The sequence below is a fragment of the Falco punctatus genome (assembly GCF_963210335.1).
Source record: "Falco punctatus genome assembly, chromosome: Z".
NCBI lineage: Eukaryota > Metazoa > Chordata > Aves > Falconiformes > Falconidae > Falco > Falco punctatus.
The window spans coordinates 1,995,427-2,020,635 of record NC_137586.1 but is presented as its reverse complement, the minus strand read 5'-3'; the positions used below and the strand labels follow the sequence as shown (position 1 = coordinate 2,020,635).

Below are 25,209 nucleotides of genomic sequence, written 5' to 3'. Positions count from 1 at the left end.
GGTTCAGTCGCTTCAGCTGGGTTTTGTCCCTAATTAACGTGGGATGGAGGGAAGTGGGTGAGGAGCTGCCCATCTCCACTGGCTGGTTTTGGGAGCAGGGCTGTGCAGCCCTGACTCCAGCACGCTAGTTGGGAGAAATCCCAGTTTGCACGTGGCTGTGGGCAGGATGGAGCAGGTGGGGTTGATTCTGGAGTGATGGAGTGCTCTCTGCGCTCCCCTGGGCATGGAGCTTTGGGCTGATAGTCCTAGCAGACGTGATGGGGCGATGCCTGCCCGCTGCCTCTCTTCCACTGGGAGAATTTTCCACCGAGGAGTTTGTAATGTTTTATTTTGTGGCTTATTCTAAACCAATCTCCATGCTCTCGGTCAACTTTGCAAGTTGCTGAGGGGTGCTAGATGGGATACGGTGGTCCCACAAAACGTTTGGTGCAAAAAACAACCAAAAAACAACCCTTTCTCTCTCTCTCTCTCTCTTTTTTTTTTTTTTTTTTTTTTCCTGTTTAAATTATTCCTGTAAATGATGCCAAGTGTAGTCCAAATTCATCCCTGGGGCTGTGGCTATGGAGAGGGGATGGCACGCTGCAGGGTATCCTGCACATGGGGCCCCATTCCTGGCTTCATTTGCAGGCAGGGGGTCTCCTGCTATGGCAGCCACCTCTGCAGCAACAAGCTGCCAGAGGACATCCCCCAGGGCAGTGTCCCTCGAGGGGGTAGAGGTGGCCGTGCCACCACCTTGGGACCATGGGCACCCCATAGCTGTGGTTATGGCTGGCTGACCGCAGTCACGGCGGCGGTGAACTGCTGTGATGTTAATTTTTTACGCACAATGCTAAACCTGGATCGTGGATTCCCGGTTGTGGGCGTGGGAGGGGGGTATAACCTGGCATATCTGTCCGCTCTGTGCTTCAATATCCGCAACCCTCTGGTGCCCGTGTCAAACGGCACACCAGCTCTGGACACCCTGGGATGTGCTTTCTCAGCCTCTTGCTTTTCCTTCAGTGAAGGCTTTCCTGGCTTGGGCAAACCTTGCGGCTCCAGCATTGCTTTGTTCCCCTTGTTTGTACAGCCAGCATAGCTGTGAGTGTTTGGCCAGACCAGCCAAAAGAGCTGTATGTGCTAAATACGCACTTAGTGTCCCTGTCACGTTTCAGGATTGCTCTGCGTGCCACCGTTTTTCCACTGCTGCATCCCGGGCATCTCATTGTGCTCTAGGTCGAGGCCTCTTGAGCTTCCCAGCTTAATAACTTCTCTGCTTCACCATCCAATATTATTAAAATATATTTAGTATTCAGGGATTTAGATCCTGACCTTCTCTAATTATTGACACCTATTTAATTTCTCCTTTCATCCATGGCCAAGCCTGGTACAGCTGCTATGGCACATGTATATACATCATTGTTGCCAGCACAAGCTGATTGGCATTCATGCTTGAGTGTCTTTTTATTTTCTCCTTGGATGCTGGGAGCAGCCTGAGTAGCTCAGAAACTAAAGAGCTTCATCTATTAGGCGTGACAGATTTGTATTCAGCGGTAAATGCCTGACCTTGCTCAAACTCCCTCATCCATTCCCATCATCCCCTCCCAGATGAAAGATTCTGCTTAACTCCTGCTTCCTGTCTGTCGCCTTGGAAACGGGGACGAAGCGAAGCAGCCCGAGAGAATAACTAATAAGAAAATATCTCTGGTGTAAGAAGAAAAACAGGGTGCGAAGAAAGGCGCCCGCCACGAGCTGACACGCGAGGAGCTTTGGGGGGGTGCGGGGGGGGGAGGACTTTGAAGGGGATCAGACGTGAGCAATATAGTCGTGGTCCCCCGCGGTGGGAACGGGCTAATAAACGGGCTGAAATGGCACCGCCCTCCTGCTGTGGAACAATACATCTTAGCTTTAGGTTTCCACCTGGGTGTGTAATGGCGTTGGAGCACTTGAGCGCTGAAACTTGTGTTTGGGGCTTTGGCACAAGGTGAGCAGGCGCAGGGCAACCCTGGCGTGCGCATCCTCTGCCAGCACTGCCCTGCCCTCCCCTCCTCATGGCGATTACGTTAGCCTGCCTCTTAATCTCTCACCATCTCTCGGTTTTCATGGTTTCCCAGGATAGAGGGGAAAAAAAAAATTTAGCCTTCAGCCCAAGTCTGGATTTAAGCTGGAAACTTCTTTAGCTTCCCGTTTCTGGAAAAGCTGCTTTGGAGCGATGCTGCAGTGGGAAGGGTCAGCCATTAAAGACCACAGCAAACAGTTTTCCTCCTGTGCTGTACGCTCATTTGTGTCTGTAGTCATTAATGTGTAGTATTTATGTTAGATAAACATGTAGTGTTTATGTTAGGTAATGTGCAGTAATTATGTTAGATATATCTATGAAATGTTCTAGATTAACACAAATCTCTTAGATATTTACAGAGGTTGCCATGAGCTTACCGTGCTGGCTGACTCCGGTGCTGAACTCAGTATTTTCAGCTCAACTGTTGCACCGGGTTTCCCATCCTGAAGAATCCTGGGCAGTAGGCGGTAGATTTGGGTTGGTATGGTTTTTGTTGGTTTTTTATTTTTCCCACCAGATTTGCTTTATTGCATGTTCTGTATTTGCTGAATGGGATTACACGCTGGGTTGAGGTCAGGCATCTTTAGCTGTTATTTCTGCGTCAGTCTGGAAAAATGTATATATAATCTACAAATATATCCGTACGCACTAAACACAACTTCACCATGAACAGTTTGGTCTGTTGTATGCGTCTGTGTTTTATCTTGACTAAAGTTGTATGAATTCCTGCGGTTCTCGTGATTCCTGTCGCACATGGATAAAGAGCCCACATGCCGTAACTGAGCACCTGTGGCGCTTTTGGGTCCTCAGGGGTTTTGGGGACATGGAGGGAGCACAGGTGATGCCCCCGGGGCAGCCTGTAGCAGTTGCTGGCAGACCCAACCTTTGTCCTGCCTGAGAAGAGTCAACGGCAGAAGCTCTTCATGATGGCTTTGGAACAGGTTTCTGCAGCGATGCAGTGCAGGTGTGTGAAATACCACATGTTTTTTATTATTCTTGGAGTCTGTGCCCCCCTTTTGGTGGTCACGTATGTGCAAGGAGGAGATTTGGACAGTTAAGGTGTAGCAAGCACTGCGTATAAGGGAGAGGATGGCATTATGGAGTGGTAAATAGCAAAGGGCATTAAATCCCTCTAGCAACAGGTCTGATGCTGGGGAAAATTGTTGGATTGTTGGGGTTTTTTTATGATATTAAAAAAAACCCCAAACATGCTGTGCTCATCCTGCATTGCAGCATTTTCTCAAGGTTCTAATAGTGAAATAAGGAAGAAAACACTGTCATAGGAATTTCATCACACGGTGTGTATTCTCCGACAGCTTCTTTCACAAAGAAGTGTTGTAAAGTAGTAAAAGTAATTAAAACATAGCTGAAAAATATTTGAAATGGGTAAAGGAAAGAAGATGTTAAAACACCTGGAAAAAGAAGGGAAGTGTATGGTTGCAGACTCGCAAGAGGATTTTTGTGATAAAATAGATACCACATATATAAACAAATAGGAAACACTTCAGATGAATAGCTGGGTTCACAAAACTAAGAAAGAGGTGAAGATGGGTCATTTAAAGCAGGACAAGAGGAAAAGTATATGTGGGCTTGCGAAGAAGCAGGTTCTTTTGCTAATGTTGATGTGATCATCTTCAGAAGGGAAGGATAATGTGCTGGGAAGAGAAGAAACCAGAAAGGAGGTTTTATAAAAAAAACCCTACCCATTGATCTCAAGAATCGATAATGTGAAAATACGAAAAGGAAGAAAAAAAAAGTTGAAGTGCCTGTGTTTGGGTAGAAGTGAGACAACATCACACTGTGCAAAGCTTTAAGCTCCTCTTCAGCGCAGGATTTTTGATGGAAGCTCCAGGTGGACTGAGCAAACCACTGAGTTCATGTGGTGGGCAATTCAGCTATTTCAACGCTATTTTTAGGTTAAATCTGGGGTGAGAAAAGATGAAGCTGTCCAGAAATGGAAACTGTGAATGTGTATATTGCTCCGCTGACGTTAAAAAATGGAAAGCGAGCAGCTGCGGGAAGTATTAACAAACTGGGGTTGTGCCAGCAGTGGGGGAGGGGGATGTAAGGCGGTCTGGGGCAGGTATCCATTCATAATGAATTAAAAGATGGGAGATAGAACAGCTGCAGAGAGGGCTCCGTGGGAAATGCCGTCTTCAGGATCAACCCGATCTCCTTCCTTGATGCGCTTCCACGCTTGATCGATGGAGAGCACCGCATAGGCGCTGGGGGGGTGGGGGGGGTGGGGGGGGGTGGTGCTGGGCTGTGGCTGCCTGGTGCTCTTGTTCAAAGTGTGACCAGCGTTTTTGGTGGGTTAGAGATGGGCACATGGACTGAGCAAACGAGGCCTATTGAAATGCCGTGCTTTGACTATAGCCTACTAGAAAATCATATATATGGGAAGAAGAAAGCAGGCGATCCTGGAGAAATACCACAGAAAGGCATCACCTTGGAAAGGACGGAGGAGAAACACCGCATTCAAACAGGAATCCTCCGGAGTGCTATGAAGAAGAGGGATAATGCATTAAATACATTAATTTGGGTATCTAAGTAGAGGATTAGCAAGCAGGAGGGGGGAGCTGCTCTGATGCCTCCCCACCGTGCTCCCGAGGCCACCTCTGCGGTCTGGGCTGGGTGGCTTTCCAAGGGTTTCAGCTAGCTTTCCCCAGGGTACCTTTCAGCCAAGCACGAGTTGTTTAAACACGATCCCCGGGCACAGAATCCATTGTCGGTCCAGCGCTATGTTACTACAGAGATGCAACCCCGAGTGCTGCTGTTGGGAAGTCCGGGCTGCCTTTGGAAAGGGAGTTTGGCAGAAAGAGGAGATGTTTGGCCAGCAAGAGAGAGCACAAAAACCTGTTTCACTTGTTGATTTGCACTAACATGATTTCATTTAATTGGCAAAAATGGAATGGAGTTAAAGTGACATGAATAAAACCTGAAATTTTTGGAAGAAGAACGAAAAAATATTTTTTTAAAAAAGAAAAATCAGATTTGCAGAGAATGCTGTTTTCATTGGAACAGCTTTCAGTCATTAAAATTTATTCAGCTCAGCTTTTGGGGAGGAAGGGTGTTACTGGTGGAGGGAAAGGAGCTGCAGTGGGGTGGCTAAAAGGCATGTTTTGCTCTTCCTGTGTTACAACAAAATTCAGTGTTTGTGTTGATGGATTAAACAGAGTATAGGTATTTGTATCAGAATGCATTCTGCGAGGCCAACTGTGTGGAGGAATGTGATTGTCACGTTTAATGAAGCGTGGTGTGCTCTCATCTATATGATTTTTTTTTTTTTTTTTTTTTTTAAGCAGGGTACTGAAGATGCCGTTATAGAAAACTCTTCTGTTACAGAAATTTCTGAGGGAGTAGAGGGGAAGGAGCTATAGTTGCTGCTGACAGAAGGAAACTCTTGAAATAAAGAACTCCTATTAAAGGTTTAAATTAAAGGGGGGGGGGGGGGAAATGGAGATGCACAAGTACATTTGCAAGTCTGTTTGTAGACAGCTGTTCCTTTACAGAAGCTGTAATGCAAGGTCTTTGTAACCTTGACAGAATTTGCTGGGGCGATGTCTGTACGAAGAGGAATCCACTTTTTGCAATATGTTAGTCGCACCCTGGCTTTCCTTCAGCATCAGATATGCATGAGTATTTCCCCAGCGTTTTCTCTTTTGTTAAAACTGTTGGGCTGTATTCTGCTCTACACATTAGTCGTTTTGATATTATTTCTTTCTTTATTTATTTATTTACCAGGAGCTTTGTACATCTTTTCACTGTAGCAAGGAGAGGGAAAAGAGCCGTGTCCTCTGCTGAGCCGTGGCAGATCCGTCTGGGCTGGTGATATATTATGGATGCTGGATCCAAAAGCACGCTTGTTTGTTTTGGCTCTGCTTTCAAGACCCTTGTGCCACAGAATCAATATTGTTTAATGTCAGTCTTGCCAGCTCTTCCTTTCTTTTGGGAATGAAATTAATTTTCTTTGACTTGGCATGTGTAGGACAACAGCGTCCCCCCTGACCTACCACTTGAGCGTATGCAGTTATCCTAAGAGTGGAGGTTGGGAGGGAAACGGCTTTTAAACCATTAGACATGGCAGCTTTAGGACGTGAGCAAGGACTAAACTGAAGGCAGTCTCCCATCATACTACCCAGGTTCCAACTTCTGTTGGATAGACCAAAAGTGGCTATTTTCCTTTCACTGAAGGCTTTTTGTTGACATAACACCTGCACCCCGGTGGTCCTTCGTAAAGTGATGAAAATCCCTTTCCACGTAACGATCCCTTGGTTGGACCACACAGGGCATCCCCTACCCCACACACATGGGGTTTTATCCATGATTTGTTGGCTTCGTCATAGAGAGCGTGGAGTTTACAAAGCCTAGAAGAAGTGGTGCGTAGGATTTTCTTTTCTTGTAACCTTACCGATTATCTGTACCTGATTAGGTGGGATTTTTGACACGCACTCTAAAGCCAATGGATCACAAGGTGACCTTTAAAAGGTTTTGGTAAGGCACCCTCTCCCCACCTCTTAATCTGGTCTGCATCTTGAGTATCAGAACTAATCTCTTGCGCCTTCAGTAAACTGTATGTTTGCACTGCTGGCCTTGGAGTGCTGGGCTTTTTTTTATTTTGTCTTTTCAGTTTAGTGTGAATTTCTTGAGGTTGGAAAACGTAATGCCTTTTTGCTGTAGATAGATTATTTTCTTATCAGCCTCCGCTGATTTCTAGTCGAACGCTTTGGGGTTTTGCCATTGCACCAGACTGGGGAGAATTATTCTAGTGTGACCACCGTTTGAATGTACTCTTTGGTCTACTCCTGAGTTTCGCCGGAGGCAGTTTGTCTGCTGCCATTTCTTACATTACCCTGATGACCTGAGCAAGAAAGCCCAATCTGTCAAGCAGAAAACGGTGTACTGTTTAAAACAGTGTTTTGCATTAAGCAAGTCTTACCATTACTTTTTTTTTTTAATTGAATGGCGTAAATGAATTTGAAACTGTGTATGGATGGAGGAGCAAACATTTTACATTATGTCTTTTCCTCAAGAGAACAGAGGGAAGTTTGCTGTGTCTTCCCTGAGAGGAATGCCTTTGCTCCAAAATAAAATAGGCACGGGTATCGGGAAGGCAATATGGGAGCAGAGCCCTGGTTTTCTCTGGCCAGTGCTGGAGCTGGTCTGGGCGCTGGCACGCCCCGCTGGCTCTTTCTTTTCCTCACACCCATCTCAACAACTCGGAGTAGCTGTGATGCAGGATCTGCCTTGCCACTTACTCCACATTGCTTGAGTGTGTTCTCTCTGCTCACGTTTTCTACTGCCTGCACGGGTGGATTTTTGTTTCATCTTTCTTGCCACCTCCCTGCGGTGTCTGAGGTTGCTGTCAAAGCTGTACGTAGGTGTGCCAGAAGTGTGTTGAGTATGGCCTCGTGTCCGGTCGGGTGTTCAGCTCGGGGATGCTTCACTTCTCTGGTTTCTGTCTGTTAATTTGCCAGAAGTGACAGCAAAAGCTGGGACTCCCTTTACCTGTACTGGTTTCTGCATTCCCTGCTGAGAATTAATTGACAGTAAGCAATTAACTGAAGGCATATTAATCCAACATAATGCAATTACGAGAAGCCTTATCTCTTTAGCTTCTTCTTAATAAATTATTAAAGGAACAGGGCTTAATATTGCCTTACGAAGGTCTCTGCTGATGGCCGCTTTCTGGAGCCGGGGCAGGATGCATCCTCCTCCGCCATCGCAATGGGGCTGTTTCACCACCTGGTAGTTTCCAGCTGGCCGTTCACCGCCGCAGACGGTGCACCATGCCAGAGGGCTCACTGGGCGGGTGTTTGTAGGCGATGCAAAAAAACCAGTCTTAACAAGTTTAACTCCTCTTAGGCTGTCCCTGACAGATGTGTCTGGCTGCAGGACGGAGCCCTGCTGTGGTGTCTGCCCAAGACACCAGTGCTGCTCAGGTTAATGCAGCTGTCACAGCTGGTTGAATATCAGGAGTGGTTACTCTGCTCCGGCTTTGAGTACTTTTCTACACAACGCTACAAAGGGTAAACCTGTTTCAGTGCTGGTGGGATGAGGTCCTTGGCGACCTGGCGTTGGGCTTTATGTGACCCGGGCTGTGTTTCAGCACACACAGCGTGGGGTGTACGGTTAGGGTCGTCCTGCGGCCCTTTTGTGAGAGGAACAAAACGTAATATATTCATTTTCCTGCGGATTTGATGACTTGCAGCCAAATCTGCACTAACAGCACCAGTTGTTAGGATTTGTTTCAAACCTTGGCAATGGCCTGTTTGAAAATGATCCCCGCTTTTAATGAAAACTTCCCCCTCCACTTATTGCTGCGTCTGAGCGATGCCACCAGCAGTGGAAAGAGGTGTGAATGGCTGTTTGCTGCTTTGTAGAAGATGGTTAGCATGCAGGAGGAGAGCAAATGTTTGCCAGCAACATAAGATGTTCCCCAGAGAACCAGCTCCTGCATAAGTTAGTGGTCTTGACATGGCAAAGGTAATTCCGTACACAAGCAAACCAAAATGATTTTGGTCCCTTGCTCTGACGCTTACATGGGACAGCCTGGAGTGGGTAGAGGGCAGGTCTCTACGTCCTCAGCTGAGGAGGTGCAAAACAACCAAAGCTCCTTTGGAAAGGAGGTAAAAAGTGGCAGCACCGTGAAGGAGCCAGAGCTCTTCAGGGCCGCAGAAGGAGCCAGCAGCCTGTCATTGTTTCAGGTCCTCGTGGCAGATGATTTACATGCAGATCAGCCCCGGCATGCTGCTCTGAATTGCCTCCCATACAGAATAACTCAGACCTTCAAATCGCTTTGAATAGCTTGGGCTGGAGCTATAGATTTCTGCAGGGGTCTCTGCTTGATTACATTTCTGGTTGGATTCACAAATTTATAAAAATAAGGTAGTTCATTTATTTGGGGCCGAATGGAAGACACGTGAAGGAATTTGATGTGTCTGATGGGGGGGGGGGGGGGGGGGGAAGAAGTGTTCAAATGTAATGATTACCTTGAACTTTGAGAGCTCTGACCTGCTACAGTCAGGATGAGTGCAGAGCTGCAGCAGCTCTGGCCATCGCATGAAGCTGTGCTCTCGTTAACGCTGGAGCTCTTGTGTACCTTCTGCTGGGTCCGTGTTTTTTCCAGGCTTTCTTATGGATGAGCCTGGGAAATGGTTGCTGTATTCAGGTTTTGATTTACTGTCCCCATGATCAGCCCCAGATCGTTTCCTGCGGAGCTGCACCAGCACGCAGCCTCACCACTGCCGATCATATGGATGGGAGCGCCTTTTTTTTTTTTTTTTCTGACTTTTGTTGATTTTTTTCCTGTTTACAGGAAATGTTGATTTGGGGCTGGTTTTCCTCTATCCTTTTGCAGAACCACTCTTAAACAGCATTTCTGCATGTTTGCTTCTTTCTTCTTTGTCAAAAGCATTGTATTTATTCAGCGAGACCAACAGGAGCTGTTACCCCAAGTGCTGACCTGCAGGACTGTGTGGACTCCCTGTTGTTGCTAAGCCTTCTCTGAGCCATGGCTCATGTCCACCCCCCAAGTGCTGGACCAAATCCTGACCGAGCCACCTCCTTGGTGCCATGGGAACATCTCCTGAGATGCAGCTCATGCTCCCTATCTCTTGCTTTTCTTAGCAGTCGTTATTCCAACGTATAGGTGGCTTTTGTAAACATCTCCAAGACTTTCTTTTTTGGATGTCTGTTGTCATCCTTATTTGTTCCTACAAGGAGAGCCCCAGACTGGAACTGCTTAGGTAGACTCTGACTGGCAATGGCTCCCCAGGAGGGATTGATCTCCCAGTCGTGACACCACTTTGCGTCTCACATCCACGGTAGCAGGGAGAGCTTCTCATGCAGTAGAGGCCTCCTCAGGCTCCAGCAGGATGTTCTTCCAGGCTTGTAATAGCCACCAGGATGGTATTTACTCACATTATTAGGTGTGTTTTTTCCCCTCATCCTTCCCTGTCTCAGGGAACCTTGAGGGTTAGCATCTTTCCCACCATGATAAGATACATTCCTCTCTTCCAAGCTGCCTTATTTTCACAGAACGTAACTCCAGAACTTTCTAAGGCTGCTGTCTGAAGATGATGGATGTGGCCCCTTCTCAGGAGTGGCTTCTTAGTCACCAGTGTGCGCTCCTTGCCGTTGTTCTTGCCAGCTTCCAGCGCAGTGCGAGAAATGGGCTGTTCCTTATGGCTGCCAGTTGTTAGCCTGACATTTCTGAGCACATGGCACAGTATGACATTTTTCTGTGATGACACACGATAAAAGCTTATTTATGGGTCTTGGAATACCTGTAAGAGAGATCTTGTGCTTTTTCAGCTCCTCAGGACTTGGCATAGCAATCGGTTACTGGGTCTTTGTACAAAGACCCAAGAAGAATAATCCTTTTTTTAAATTCTTCCTCATCTATTCCTTCAATGCCAGGATTGGTACAGACGGTTGTCCACGTTTTTCTTTCATGCTCACATGTCTGTAGGTTTTTTTGGTGGTGAATATATCACCCGTATCACCCATACTGTAATGCTCTTCATGTAATGCTCTTCATCATCACAAACTGCCAGGAGTCAGTGAGTTTTTAAGAAGGTGGTATTTTCCTTTCTTTTAAATAATGCTTCCTTTTACTGCATAAAATGCATTTTTTTTCTTTCTTTCTTTTTTTTTTTTTTTTTACATACCCCCCCCCCCCCCCTTCTGTTCCCATTTCTCTTCTGGCTGCCTTGCATTTTCATTAGCTTCCTATGCTAGTAGCGCTTCACTTTCAAGAGTTCAATATCAATTGTCATTTGAAAAAAATCTAAATTCCTGATTTATATTCTAGCCCCCTTATTGTATGGAGTCATAGAGTACAGTTCTTTCAGCAAGATCCATCAGAAAATGTTTTTAAGTTCTCTGAGATCTTGAGTCCCTTTAGAAATGTGTTTATTGCTTTCTCCTTCCAAAAAATAGTCATCCCACATTAAAGCCTGAGTAATTTGTCTCTCTTTGCAAATAAAATGTGAAAAGTTTAGTATCATTTTAGAAGTAAAAAACCTGTTCTCAGAACTATGAAATCTTTAGGTCAAGAAAATTCCATTATTCCCTTAGTCCTTCAGCCAGAGAATTTGCGTTTTAAACCATGAAGCTTGCAGAAAGACACGGGAAGGAAGAAAACGGCAGGTTTCATCCGTGTATGGCTGGGCATCCTTTCCACGTTGCAGAGTTTCAGCCTGACTTTCAAAATCCCAGCCAAGATTAAGCCTCCATAAATGTCTGGGCATCTTTGACACCTTGTGTTACGCACCGGCGTGCACAGAGTTCCTTGCTGAGAGGTTAAAGATGTCAGCGGCACAGGCAAAGACAGTGAAATATTTAGTTCCATTTTCCCTTCAGTGACTAGCTGGAAAATAACTCCACCGATGGCGCTGGTGATTGTTTACATCTGCCTGCAATCTTTGGCGAATCATCTTTCATAAGTACTGTGGGGAAAAAAAAAATATTTATTTGTCTGTCATCTTAACTGCGGCTTGAAATACCTCAATTGGGAAACTTTCTTGTTCTTGAAGCAACTTAATCATGTTTGGTGCCTTTGCTTTGTTTCAACTTTGCCCGTCACGGTGCACGCAATGAATAAGAGGGATGTATTCTGCTGTTTTCTGTCTCCACTGCTCTCTCTCCAGTTCCAGCCTTGCTGAATAATGCTACATCCGCAGGTGGTCATTGTTGGCGGAGCTGGTGAGAACCGTCCCTTTTCCCAAAATGGGGTGCAAAGGTGGGATGCGCCTCCAGATGGGAGTGGTGGAGCTGCGGGCTTGTTCCGAGGAGGGATTCTCCCACCGCTCTGGGCAGCAGCTCCCTCTCCCTTTCTCCTTGAAAACAACTTGTAAAGGTCTAGCACTCATCCGAATGCAGGAACATCTCTCTCGCTCTCTTTTATCTCAAATTTCTTCTCAAGACAGGAAAACCGCTTCTGCCTGGCTCTGAATAATAACATAGAGCATGGAGGAGCCCTGTTGATATCAAAGCATTCATAGCATAAGCACTGTTCAGGATGAATAAGGATATCATCATTCATCCCTCCAACTTCAAAAGTTTTCCTGTAATTTTTAATTCTTTATAGATTTATATGGGCCTGCTTTATACCTTTGAAAACAGCAAGGAGTTTGCCCTTGACCTCAGGCCAAAGAGGTGCCAAATCACACCAACACAGACTGTTTTAAGCTGAACTGTAGAGGACTTCGTTCTATTTATTTATTTATTTATTTATTTGCTTGCTTGTTTGTTTGTTTGTTTATTTATTTATTCATTCATTCATTCATTTATTTATTTATTAAGGAGTTTGTTTCTCTGATTTTGCACGGTAGAGGACTATTCCCCCTCGTAACAAACTCAGTGCAAGGGAATGTAATAAACTAAAAGCAAATCAACGGTTATTCTAAATTCTCTGTCCTCATACAATCTGTCTTGGAATTTTCAAAGGAAACAGTATAAAACTTGCAAGACTAATAATCATAATTATTATGAATAATGAATCCTGAGATGTTATTACACAATAATAACGCACCCTCCCATGCTGTGCCTTGCTGTTTAAGCTCCCTGACGATTATAAAGTCACTTTAAGTCTGTCATCTGACATGACGAGGAACCATAACCCCAGCCACAGAAGATTTCTCTTTTTTTTTTTTTTTTTTTTAATCACTGCAGTTCAAAATAAAATTGCATTTACTGTTTCAAAAGGAAGGATTCCTTCTTTGGTCCTGCAGTTTTTCTGCTAAGAAATGCTATTTCATTTCAAAGCATTATCCAGGAGAAAAAGCAAGCAGCATTTCCAACCAAAGTGATGTGATTACCTTGGGCAAGGAACAGAGCTGGGAGAGGAGGGTGGTGTTGTCAACTTCTAAAAAATAATAATCCAAAAAACCCAACAAAAAACCCCCAACAAACCCAAACCCAACAAAACCTCAAACCAAAGTGTAGTAAAAATCTAAATTATGTATTAATATTTGTCCAAGCGTCACTTCTCACCTTGATGGCCCCCATCCGTGCCATCCCCCACGGGAGCTCCTCTGGAGGGTCCTTCTCTTGCCCACCTTGCCAATTCCACTGTGGGTTTCAGAAGCTGGTTTGGGTGGCAGACAGCCTTCCTCGGTGAGGGGTCAGCTTCGTGTACCATTTGGACATCAAGGTCTTCCTCAATGGGCCGTCTCACATGCTCGCTGTACCCATGTATCCAGGTGCAATGGGATTTTTCCTCATTAATGCATAACTTTAACCAAAATATTTATTTTCTAGATGCCCACATGATCGTTTACTACAATGATTTCCAGATCAAATTTTGGCTCAGTAGCTTCTCTATAAAGCCAAATAGTTTAAAAACCTTTTTTTATTCTTCCCCCCCCCCCCCCCCTCCTTGTACCGAGTAAAATATTTCTCCTGTTAAATCCCCCATATCCTTCTCTTCTCAAAATATTAGTGGGAGGTTCTCCACTGAAAAATTGCAACCTAATAGGTGAGAAAAAGGCTGGAAATTACAGGTGCTTGAAGAGAGAATTAGAATGGCAGAAAGCCAGCAATTTTTGAGATGCTATCGTAACTACCACTATTATGTATAATTCTTTTAAAGTCTATGGCAAAGTAGATAATGTTAACAAAACTATTAGTATCACTACACATTGCTATAAATATCATTCCTGTTGTCTCAGAGTAACTGCTTTTCTAATGGGGCATAGTGAGTTTAATTAATATATAGATTAGTTCTGCTGGTTTCTGGCTTTTATCTGTAAATCCAATATCCTGAAAAAAAACTTTCCTTAAGAAATATGTAACATATTACAGTATTTTTTTCAGTACTTTGTACCATGATAATGCTCTCAGAATTAGTATTCAGCCCATCTGATTGCTGTTTTTTACACTGGCTTATATGGGGAGATAATTTTTAGAAAGGACAGGGCACTAAAATCTCTGCTGACTCTTGGTTTTTCTATTTTTTTTTTCCCTGTGGCCACACAATCTGCCATTGAGCTTTCTAATAGGTTTATTATAGATTGGAGGCACTAATTCTCTGAGGTTGCAAATCCTCTTAATTACTAATTTTGTTACTTGTATGGCGAAACAATCGTTCTTGGAGCAGCGTAACCAACGAAGCCTGCTTCCCTAGGGACTTGTTTCCTACGAGCCCATCCCTCGAAGCCACAGTCCTGGTCGCTGGGGTCCTTCCCGGACCCCTTTTCTCACCCCAGGGTCCCAGCAGATATAAACGCATCAGCCCCAGCGCTTGTGATGCCCCTGAGTGCCACCTACCAAGAGGCAGCTGAGAGGGGACCATGGGTTTGGTCCCAAGCCCATACATCAGGTTGAGGAGTCACTGAGTTCCTCTTGAAGCCTTTCACTCTGTGGGGACACCGCACCCGAGACATGCTTTTCATTAAGACTGGTGGTGATTTCCTGGATTTTGGCATCAAATTAGAACTAGTTAGAATTGGCCAATAAATTTCAAAAAAAATTGAAAGACAGGTGGACGGAATGATCATTAACCTTCCTTTCCTTAAAAAAAATCGTTAAAAATACGAAATGGCAAAAACTGCCATGAAAGATGATTTTTTTTTTTTTTTTTTTTTTTTTTTAATGAGATCTCAATCTAGGTCTTCAATTCTTGGTTTCAGGGATAAGGACTTCTACTATTTTTGAACCTGGCTGTTGTGATGGGCAATGAAATCCTTAATTTTGTGTTCAGGCTCTTTACCACCAGTGCTTCAGCCTCCTGCAGTTTAGCAGCAGCTGCAACTTCACTTCTCGGAGCCGATGGACCCCAGAGGGCAGAATATGACAAGAAACCCTTCGGTGCTTTGCCTCTCTGGTGTCCATCGGCCTTTAGAGTCCTGGCCCTGCTGGCTGGGCAGCCCGTCGCCTCGCAGTTGACCGTGGCCGTTGCAGGGTTGTGTTATGTACGGTATAACAGAGCTGAGCCTCCGACAGCACCGTCCTTCTGCCCCCTCCCTCTGCCTGCCCCAGGCTTGGGGCGGGGGGGTGGCGTGGGTTTGTGCATCTCTGCACTTCTGGGGAGAGAAATGTGGAGATACTGTGGGTCTGGCGCTGTAGACGTCATGAATAGGATGCTTTGGGAGCGTTAGCCAGGACCAGGGAGTGATGCAAGTTTTTACCTACTGTTTTAGTTGAGACCATTGTTTTGCTACATATTATCTTCTATGGAAATTGTAGTATTTTCCTTTTTCTGTGACTTCCTCTTCCCCCCAGCGCAGCAGAAAATGTCATTCACATCTGAACCTCTTCCCTGCTCGTAGCTTAGGAAATAGTAGGAAATTTCTATGGAAGAAGAAACAGCCATTAGTGCCTTGTAACCCCCAAGCCCTTGGGGTTGTGGAGTATCTTATTTAGCTTGTTCAACCTGGTGTGGAACAGGGGTGGCAGGCTTGGAGGGGGTGCCCAGTGTACTCACGTGCAGCAGGATGAGCCTGGTGAGTTTCTCTGGAGTTTTGCTGAGGTCTGTAGGCAGAGAAGCCCCAGATCTGTCTCAGCAGCAGTGGATGTGCCTTTCGTGAGCTCCTGAAGGCTCATGCGTGGTGGGATGCTGAGCCTGCCTGCTTGGGCTGGAGGTAACGGATGAGTCATCTGCTGATTGTGAGAACGTTTTACTGGTGAAAAAAACATTACGTCTCCACAATTTATTCATATGCTGGGCACAGCCATGTGGTTTATTTTGAAGAATGTGGGAGGTCAAAGTAACTGCAAATCTTTCTCTCTTAAAAGTGCTATCCTTGAGATCTCTTGGTGTGCAGCATGCGTCATGCGCAGGGCACCTGGAAGTTTTCCAGCTCCTGGGTGATTTTGCTTACTCTGCTGAAGATTTCCAGGCTTTACTAAAGAGTCATTTCTGTTATACAGGGAGAGGGGAAAAGCCACACACAGGTCTCGTGGCCCAGGTGGGCATTGCCTTGCCTTTATGTTATCACCTCCTCGCCTTTTAAGGCTGCTGCTATTTGATGGCAGACTTCTCGTCTGGCTCCTGTTTGAGCTCTTGGGTGCTTGGGTGAGCAGCAACGTGGGTCCCAGCTGAGCCGTGGGGTGGCCGCGGGGGTTTGCTGGTGTCTCACGTCACATCATGGCTGCGCTGGAGCTCCCAGCTGGTTCACGCTGCTGCCTCGTAGGCTGGTTTAGGCTGCTGGAGAAATGGGGGTGAGCGTGCCGTCAAGGTGTCCATCTGCCTGCCTCTCCTGTTTAGTTTAATTATAAGCAGCTGGGCAGGTTAAAATGCTTGGTGAAAGGATGAAGATCAAAAGATTTTTCCTCACTTTAGAACTGCACGGTGGGCAGAGAAGGACCGTCGGAGTCAGTCCTGGAGGAGAGCTGAGCTGTTCCCACCTCCTGACGGGGTGGGCAGCTGTGGGAAAGGGGAGGGAGATCCCTCTAGAACCTCCCTGTGTAGCTTTACTGTCAAGATCTGGAAATATTTTGGGGAGACGGCGCTTTTTGTGAGCTTATGGCTGATTTCATGGCTGACCTTGCTCCTAAGCTGTTCTTTCCTGGTGGCATGTGCCTTCCCCACAATGACAGCATTCATAAGCTGTCCACATTATTTAAAATCTCACTTTCCAGGAAATCTGGGCTCAGTTTTTTCTTTTCTCTTTGTTTATTTTCGAGCTGGGTGGTAGTATTTCTTTCGTGCCATTTTACACAGAGCAGGCAATAAAATGATGGGCCGAATAGGAAACTCAAAGTGACAGAATTGATGTAATTCCCACACCAGGAAAAAGGTAGTGGTAAGAGCAAAGTAGTCATGGCATCTGGGCAATTGCAGGTGGAGAAGGACCTCTTAGATCCTCCTCGTTCTCTTTTGATGCTTTTATTTCTGTAATATCTGAGAATGCCCATGGCAGGGAGTTGGAACTAGATGATCTTTAAGGTGCCTTCCAGCCCAAGCCCTTCCGTGATTCTGTGATTTCACGTTACTGAATTCACTTCCACGTTGACTCCTGTCTCAAGCCAAGTGATTTTGGAGCGTTTTTAGCTGCCTGCCTGAGGAATGCTGTATGTTACCATTCATGTCATTTAAAAAAAATAATAAAAAAAGCAATGAAAAATAAGCATGATTATTTCATTGTGCAGACGGGAAAAGACTGGAGCGGTGGAAGAGAGATGCTCTGATTTGTGCTGAAAATCTTGTGGAGGTAGCAGTTAAACCCGCGACACCTATAATCCAGGCAAAATGCCTTTATTACTGGGAGGTCTGGTATCTTCTTTTTTTTTTTTTTCCTTTCAAAGCCATTCCCATCATGTACCAGCTTTGAAAGCCTTGCACCTTTAGGAGTAGTTGCTGCAGGCAAGTTTGATGTTTGATTTCATTTTGGGGAGTAAAAAGCTTAAGCTGGCAGGCTGCTGCCTAGTGATGGCTTTGCTCCAGGTGGATAGCGGGGGGTTTGGTAGGTGATCCACAGGTGTTTTAATCAACTGTGATGAATCTGCATTTATAAAGCACACCATGATGATGCTTCATGGCTGCCCTTGCAATGGCAAGGTCCTAAAGCTTCTCACCTACTAAATGTTTTTAGATTAAACCCTGCTTTGCGGATGGCATTATTATTTTTTTTTTCCTGGATTTTTTTCCTCTGGTGCTTGGTACCAGAGCGGACGAACCTCGGCACTGCTGTGAACACACTGGGATTCACAATTCTCTGTGTTCAGGTGAGGAGGAAAGGTGGAGGCAGATTCACCTCAAAGCATCCCTTCCAGCTACGCGTGGCTGCCCTGCAACTTCACCCTCACGTCACTAATATTGATAAATAATCTGCTTAACGGATCAGGTAACACGTGCCACCTTCTGCCAAAACTTTGAGTAACGGTGAAAACTAAAGTACAATTTAACAAAAGAACGAATGTGCCTGGTGGGTGCCTGAGGTGCAGAAAAGAACTATTTTTTGCGTAGTATTTGTGAAGAATTAGGTGCCTGAGAAATAGAATTAAAATTAAAAACAAGAATTGAAAATACCGAGCCAATAGGCACCTCATTCAGCCATGTCCGGGGAGATGCTGTGGAGAAAAGAGTGATGCTGCAGCATTGTGTGTCTTTGCTGGACTCGGGATGCTTAGCTTGGAATTATTGTTGTTATTTTTACATCGGCTATAAAATACTTTTTGACATAGACACTTTTGTCCTGTTTTTTCCCACCCCCTCTGAAAGCAAAGGGTTCAGCCCAAATATTAAAGGCAGCAGGACAGTTTTAAGTCCTTCTGGCCTGGGCCAGGTGTGGTGAGGAGGCTGCATCCCTGGAGGAGCTGCCAAGGGGTCCGTGAGCTGAAGCTTCACATGACGGACCACAGCAGGGCTTGGAGGCTCGTGCATGTCCATTGGCAAAGCCTTGAGGAGGTTGAGTAGCAGCAATGAGTAGGTGTTTGGGACAGCTCAGAGATTGTACTTCAGCGTTTGGATAGCAGTTGGCTGAAGACCTTTGAAGGTCTCGTTGGTGCTAGCTGTTGGACTTGCGTGGCCACATGCTGCTGTGCATGTCACTTGATGGAAAAGAGAAGCTGAGAGGTGGGTCTTGATGAACATCTCTAAGTGTGGGCAAACTTTGGAAGTACGTAGTCTGCCTCCCTGAAAAGTCCACCCAACACCAGAGTGCCTGAATCTCAAATGTGGCAGCAAGGGGTTGTCCCCTGGGTAGGTGCTCCAGGCTTATGTTGTTTTGGGGTGCTCTATGAAATCAAAGGTGCAGGGGTGCAATCTTGATTCACGTATAACCTCAGTACTAAAAATGAGAAGAGAGTCCAAAATCAAAAGTCAGAAAGTTTGCTTGAGACTAAGCTGAGATGTACCATAACGTTTCTTAAAATAAATGGTTATTTCTCAGCATGAGAACATCTCAGTTTGTCATGCTTCCAAAATTTTTCCTTTTTTTTTTTTTTTTTTTCCCTTAGCAAAAGCTATTCTTCAGGTTTGCTTCATTAACGGCTTGTTTGAAAATCTTCAGAGCTCAGGTTTACAGCAAGTTGCTAAAACCAATAACAATAAATAAGCCCCGCTTATTTTTAACAGAGCATGCTGTTGCAGGGGAGCTGATGGTTACAGGGAAGAAGGAGAGGACAAGAAGCTGATCAGCAACAGTGGGAAATTTGACCTTCCAGCTGCTCATCCCAGCGTTCCTAGAAGCAGCTGCTGCACCGGAGTTGCGCTTGCAAAAATAACGAAGGTGCTCACGCTCTCCTGCTGCATCTTGAGCACACTGATGATGACAACATTTATGGTGGCTGTTTAACACCGTCGCTATCTGCCCATGAAATACCTTCCCAAATCCCTCAGCTGCTTTAAAAAAAATATCTTTATAGTTTATTCCTGCTTTTTCTGGAGGCAGCAGCTATTGTTCGGTGGGTCGGAGACGGCTGACTAGATTAACTGACCAGCATTTCCTCAGGGAGCATTTGCGGGTGATTGAATTTCTTGCAATCAACAGACCGTTGCCCCTCTCCCCCCCCCGCCCCCATTTTTCTTGGTGACTAATTGATGATGACAGATGTCACCTGTGCGGTGACACCAGCCCTGCCTTCACAGCTCCAAGGGGGAGAGTGATAGCGCTTCTCCGAATGTGAGAGCTAGCACTGGTGGGTTTGCCTAATTTTTTTTTTTTTTTTTTTTTACGGTGTCAGTTAATGAGATCTCTTCACTGTATGAACATAAGCAACCATTAAGCCTCTATCTGCCATGGAATTCTCTATCTGCCATGGAATTTATTTTTTTTTCTGGGACGTGTGAATAGCAGTTTTCTCTGCTGTAAAAGGAAAGACGTGGAGTATGATGTACGGACAGATGTGTGTACAGGTGTTGCTTGCTTACACATGAGCGGGAAGAGAGAAGTGTGTGCACGTACTAGCCTGAGTCTCCCCTTGGAGAGCTGCTGGACAAGCTGTGTCCAAAACAAGCTCAGGTAGGAAACCAGAAATACCCCAGATTTTACTGCAGTAAAGAAACACTATGAAAGGCATTTGGATCATTTAGAGGTGACTTTTTAAAATAAAACGGCAAGTAGTGGCCGTGCCTGCACTGAGTGCTGTTGCAGTGCTGGGTGTGGATGGAGTGTGTGTCCATGGATGGCTGCAGCTGCCAGCCTGAGGAGCACCAGCTCTCCAAAAATAAGTGGAACCACTAAAACGTCTCCTTTTCCAGCAGGTCACACCTGGAGTTTCCTCCAGTGCTACTCAGCTCTTTACACCCAGCATCCTTTCACCTTGGTCACCCGGACTTTATCTGTATTGCCTTGACCCAGACTGGTTTTTTTTGCATTGAGTAACTCTTAGGTGATCATAGTTAATGATCCAAGACAAATCAAATAACTTTGCTTCCGACTCTGACCAAGCAGCTTTACTGTGACGATACAACTGGTGTCATCCCCGTAGATGCTCTCCTCCTTTCGGCCCCTGCGCCAAGCTTTGCCTCGCCTGGCCTGCCTACCTCCTGCTACAGGGTCTAGCTTCCTTCATTCCCCAAAGGGGACACAGTTGTACGAGGTGTTGCTTTGCACCTTTAACAGCAGATAAGCGCCTGGGTTACACCTTCCTTAAACTACCTTTAGTATAACCATCAGGAAGATCTGCCCTGGATTAATTTGAATTATGGGGTCTTGGAGTTCTGCCTGAATTGCCAGGTAAGCGCAGACAATGCATCTTTTGGCTCTTATTAGGGAATCCAGTCAATTTATATTTTAACCAGTGTTATTCCTTTGGTAGTTATTGTAGCCTTCCTCCACCTGACCTCACCTGTTTGTCTCCCTGGTGGGCTCTTCCCTGGACTTTCCTCCTGGCCTCTCCTCTTGCCCCCACTCCTTTACACCTCAACCGTCAGACCTTAGCGTGGGCATCCCATTACCCTCCCGCTTATCCTGCTCTTGTCTTTGTAGGCTTTGCCACCCCTTTAGGGGCTCTCCCCTGTGGAAAAAGAGGGGAAAAGGAAAGCTGTTGGCTCTTCTCTGGTAGGAGTGGAGGTGAGATGTGGTGGTCTTCATAGAATCACTTAAGTTGGGAAAGATGTTTAAGATCATCAGGCCCAACCCTTAACCCAGCACTGCCAAGGCCACCGCTAACCATGGCCCCGAGCGCCACATCTCCAGGTGTTATAAATCCCCCCAGGGCGGGTGCCTCCAGCCCCCCGGGCAGCCTGTGCCAGCCTTGGCCACCCTTTCCGTGAGGGGATTTTCCCTCATTCCCAGCCGAACCCTCCCCCGGCACAACGTGAGGCCGTTCCCTCTCGTCCTGTCGCCTGTTCCCTGGGAGAAGAGCCCGACCCCCCTGGCTCCAGCCCCTCTCAGGGGGCTGTAGAGAAAATTTGTGGTTCTTTCTCAGTCTATGGCCTTGGCAAGCTGAGAACAAGCTTTTGTTGCCAATGTAGAGGGAGAAGACTGCATCGCTGGCTTCCCTCTGTTGCCCGTCCATGTGCAGGGCAGGGCTGGAGGCTAAAAGAGTAGATGTTTGTTGCACGTTCATCTTCTTTTTCCACCGGTACCGAAGGGCAGTCAGGTGCTGCAGTGACAAGGATGAAAGCCTAGGACAGCAGGGCTGTATTGCAGGTGTAGGCTAGGGGGCAGGGGGGCAACAGCTCCATGTTCTGAGTTTCCTGGGGCTGGGGAAGGGTCTTTTGGTGGTTGCAGCTGCGGAGCCTGGTGCTCCATCCTGGGGCCAGGTCCCAGTGCTCCTCCTTGGGCATGAGCAGCAGCACCTCCCTACCGTGAGCAGCGTGTAGGAGGAGATACACTGGCTTGTTTTACGGGGTGTGTGTGGGGGGAGTGGGGGGTGTCCCTAGTTACTACTCTCAGATCACGCCGTTTAGCGGATAACTAGCTTCCTTCCTCCCCCTCTCTCAACTCAGCAATTAAGCTGGAATCCTTCTGCACATTTCTGTTGCCTGAATTTGGGAAAATGAGGCTGGAGAGAAAAGAGCAGCACTAGCGTGTGTTTAGCTGCTGACATGCTGGTGGGGGCATAGGGTGGCACTATTAGAATCCCTCCGCCCCGTCCCTGCAAAGTTTTTGTATTTCAGATACATACATGCTGCTTCCAAAGTGCTATGGGCCTAATCCTGCGAGGTGCTGAGTTGGGAGCAAATTCCTCATATGGTAACGTCTCGGGCATTGTTGACACACATGAACATCAGTGATTTATCGCCAGGTTCATAATGTCATAAAAGAGGCATAATAAAAATCAGTACTGCATGACTTGTTTCTGAGAACATCATTATGGCACCGAGTCGTAATGAATTACTGCACGAGGAGCCAGAAGGGACGATGGATGCATGGATGGCAACGAGGACAGAGCTTTTCTTCGGTTAAATTAGTATCGCTGCATATGGGCTGAGAACCTCTAAACATATGTCGGCATCCCCCGCCATCCCGGCGCGTGCTCCGCGGCGCTGGTGAAATGTGGGTGGGTGCGCTGGTGTCCGCGCTGTGCCGACGGGATCGCTGCTGGCGCTCGGAGCAGGGCTTGGAGCAGGAAAGGCCAAATGGTGGAAATGATCCCCAGGAAAGGTAATGGGAGTTGCTTGTGCGGAAAAGAGCTTTTTGTTTGAGCATAAGTCATGAGTTACCAGTAACTTGTCTGATCTGATACTTATTTGGGGTGGTAAATTGCACTTCTTTCATATCTCCATAAAGGTAGTCTGATAGATGTCTCATTTCTTTATGGATCTGATGGAAAGTCTGCTTTTTTCCTAGCTGTTGGAATCAAGACCAGAATTTGATTGTGTAATGATCAGACCAAACAACTGTGATTCATTTGGTTCTTGTTCCTCTGTTTCACTGATTCTCACCCATTTAATCCCTTAACGTGGGACGGTGAGAGCTCCTGGATCCACATCCCAGGGCTTTCCCTGGGAACATCTTCCCGCTGCAGGTTAGCGTTGGGTTTTAGGGGTGGCATGGAGGCTGGGCGATGAAATCCATCATTTCTTCATGAATTTCCAGGTGACATTTTTACCCACCCACGTGAAGTACAGGATTTTTCCTTGTGTTCCCTTCTCAAGCCACGTACCAGATAGCTTCAGGGGGTGGTGCCTCCAGACAGAGGGGCTTTGGGGTGAGACCACCTTCTTCAGTGGCACAAACCCTCTGTCCTTGTCTGTCTTCCCTGATCTGGAGGAAAACAGCTGCAGGTTACTGTCCCGACTTGCTTACAGCTGTATCTGGAACGTGTGTGGTGTGGATTGCGTTTCTATTTTGAGTTCGTCAAAATTGAAAAGTAACACTGTGTAAAAACACAGCTCCTCTCATCCACGAGTCCCCGGTGCAGTCTGTTAAATTAGAAACAATTACTGATGTGTTACGAATTTACTATAATGTCAGATTGGTATTTGTGTGATAGCCAGTGCAAAGTAAAACTGGGCTCTACACCTCACCTTTGTTTAGAGCTGTTCTGTTTCTTGCTCTCATGTGCATGACTATTGATTTATTTTTTATTAAAGAACATACATAAAATAATTTAATCCCTTTTTTAAAAACCTAATAAAAATTGTAATTTTTTTTCCCCTGCTAGCCATGCGGGTGACTGCCATGGGTCTGTAACCATCCTTTGCCAGCCCCTCAGCTTCCCCGGCTGCCCACTGTTCTGCCTTTAATGGCTTAGCCCCATTCAAATAAAATGGCATGCAGTAAAATGAAATGATAATGATTATTCCAAATTTTTCTCCTTTTTAAAAAAAATGACAAATGCACCAAATTTGATATCTCTTCTGACCGTCTAAGGATACTTTAGTGAAAGAGTGCCCTGCTTGTTGGTGTGCTGGGTGTTACATATGCAGCGTCCCTTGAGTTACAGATATTTCTCCAGTGAGGTGCTTTGTTGTGGTTTTTCTTCTCACTTATAACTTTCACAGTTTACTCGGGAGAAGGTGTCAGACAGGTCAAAAAGACGTTCTGAATAATAACAAATAAAAAAAGACCCAGTTCTCTGAATGCAGGAGTGTAACAAAGGGGCAGATTGACCAGTCAGTGGCTGTACTGAGCGACACCAGGCAATAAGCACTATTTGATGTTATTTCTGGAATTAAAATCCTGAGTAAATTGCTTTTTCTTTTAACGCTGAAGATTTGCAGATGAGAACAGAGTCATGTTCTTGGGTCATCCTTGAAATTCATGCTGTACAAATAGCTGATGTAAAGTGCTAAACCCAAGGAAAACGTTGTGTGGGGGAGCAGGGAAGAGGCTTGAATTAATCCAAAAGATTTCTATTTTAACTTGAATAAAATATTTTATTTTTTTCTGAAATTAAATGCTTAACTCTAAAGCCCGGATGTTTCTTTTATGTTTAAATATATTCGGTGAAGTTTTCAAAAGTCTTTTAAAACCACAATAGATTAAAAGTTCTTGTGCATATTAAAAAAAAAAAAAATCCAAATCAGGGAACTGAAATAGTTGTTAGAAGGCATAAAAAATATTTTGAGGTAGTGTCTTGGCTGAAAACTTTCATTTGATATCTTGAAATGTCATTTTTGGCATCAGGGTATGTGGGATATTTAAGGAAAGTGTGATTTGCATCAGGAAGCTGAAGATTGTAAGTGCGATAGTTTTCTTATTTTTGCTGAAAAAGTAGAGTTTCAAATCTTATTGGCAAGCTCTAATTTGACAGTATTTTAAAAGTATGGATAGCCTATTGTAGATGTTCGTCTTTTAACACCCCCTAAGTGCAAAACAGTACCAATTGCTTGAATAGTCTTTGCTTAGGTTATAATTTTTTAAAAAAAACCCAACCACTAAATGGATAAAGTCATGAACATGAATTTCTGCGAAATATAGACAGTTCCTATATGGAGCCCAATCTTTTCCTATATTCATTTATCCCCTTGAAAAATGGTTATTACTATTAATTTAGGCATGTGTCAACATGGTGTATGCATGTAACAGCCTTCAGTGTTTTATGTTAATTTAACGTGAGTAACAAAACCCATGCAGATTTTCATTGCCTGAAAAGTGGAAAAGCCCAGTTTGTGTTTTCCAGTTCAGAACTGGGACCTCAGTGCAGATTTCCAGGGTGGCTTTGAGATCGCTATTACTGGCACCGAAGAGCAGTGGTTTCTGTATGCACAGTAACCTCTCAACTTACTTTTCATCTTAAACTTACAGCTTCTTTCCTCAAACTTTCTTTAAACTTCCTTCCCTTTTCTGTCAGCTTGGTAAATATGTTAAAAAAAAAAAAAAAAAAAACCA

At 45.4% G+C, this 25,209-nt stretch overlaps 1 protein-coding gene and 1 long non-coding RNA gene across 3 annotated transcripts in view; one reads left to right on the top strand and one right to left on the bottom strand.

The window, feature by feature from the left end:
- Window positions 1-25,209, top strand: part of DCC (DCC netrin 1 receptor) — a 563,445-nt gene that overhangs the window by 354,156 nt on the left and 184,080 nt on the right. The window lies entirely within an intron of this gene.
- On the bottom strand, window positions 13,987-21,331 carry LOC308056484. The gene is made up of 2 exons (XR_013924854.1): window positions 20,596-21,331; window positions 13,987-20,558 (listed from the first exon to the last, which is right to left on the bottom strand). It is a non-coding gene; the product is annotated as an uncharacterized lncRNA (long non-coding RNA).